This window comes from Arachis duranensis, chromosome 10, assembly GCF_000817695.3.
Source record: "Arachis duranensis cultivar V14167 chromosome 10, aradu.V14167.gnm2.J7QH, whole genome shotgun sequence".
NCBI classification, from domain to species: Eukaryota; Viridiplantae; Streptophyta; class Magnoliopsida; order Fabales; family Fabaceae; genus Arachis; species Arachis duranensis.
Genome location: NC_029781.3, coordinates 639900 through 641279, shown reverse-complemented (window position 1 = coordinate 641279; position 1380 = coordinate 639900).

The following is a 1380-nucleotide window of genomic DNA, read 5'->3' as shown; positions in this document are numbered from 1 at the left end:
TAGGGGAAATAATATTAATGTGTGTACGTGGAGAGTGGTGAGTATGAGTACAACACGTGATGCAAGAAAGCGAATAACACTGGGGTCTGCCTCTATTCATTAATATTGGTATGGTATATATATATAGATGAAAATGGTGGTGCCATAAAATGGGAATAAGGTTGAAGTTGTAATTGAGAAGGTGGTGGTTGAAAGCAATTTTCTTGTGAGGGATATATCTATCTCTAGTCACTAGCTAGAACATTCACCATTCAGTTGAACTAACCCTAATTGTTTTGATTGTTTTAGTTCATGAAAGCATACAAGTTTTTTAATTAAGTTCTCAACGGAAGAAGCTAAGGAAGAAGATATCATTACTCATTATCACAACAAATCTTAACTACTACTTGACTAGTACTGCCTTTTACTTTTGCTTTTATGATTTGGCCATATAAGCAAACCGTTTATTTAGACAATGCTTTTAAAGTTACTTTAGGGAATTTGACCAAATCAAGCACTAGATTGAATTAAATTAAAACAATATTACATTATAATCAAGCACTACGGGACATGTGGAGGATGGCGACGGTTTAATTGCCGATTTGCGGCAGTTTTAAACCGCTGCTAAACAGTTTGCCAGCGAAACAGTGTTCGCAGAACATAAAGGTGCGGGGTCACATTTTGTGGCGATCAGTCCTATAACCACCGCTATATTATCCAAGAGCGATTTCTCTCACATGTTTGCGACAATTCTCAACCGCTGCAATTTGCACAAGCGTTTTTTAAGAAATTTATTTGCGGCGGTTTCAAACCGTCACTATTTGTTGTAACATTTTTTATAGACTTTATCCGTAGGTAGTTTGTCGCAGGCATCCCCCGCTTCTGTTGTAGTGTTAATATTATTATTTTTTATCAATATTTAATCAGTAATAATTTACATTCATATTTACAGAAATTTTATACATAAAAAATATATCATTTTTTATTAATATTTACTAGAATTTTACATACATAAATCAATATAATTTATACTCATTTTTTAAAATTTGTACACATTAATTTATAAAATTTATTTATTAAAAAATAATTTAATATTTATATTAGTCAAATAATAAAAAAATATTAAAAATTATGGACCCAAGAATATCTCTATATATAATTCCATTATATATTAAAAATTATAGAGAAAAAATGACGAAAGATATACAGCACATCTTTTAAAACTAATAAATTAACTGTTCTTATTGGAAAGTGACTGATCTAATTAGATACCATCCATTGCATGTGTGACTATAATGAATTATCTTCTAGATTATTAGTGGTGGAACATGTGATCATATTGTAATAAGGCTTATAGCTTGGTCTAGCATAGAATAATATATGTTGTCTTTGACTGCTAAA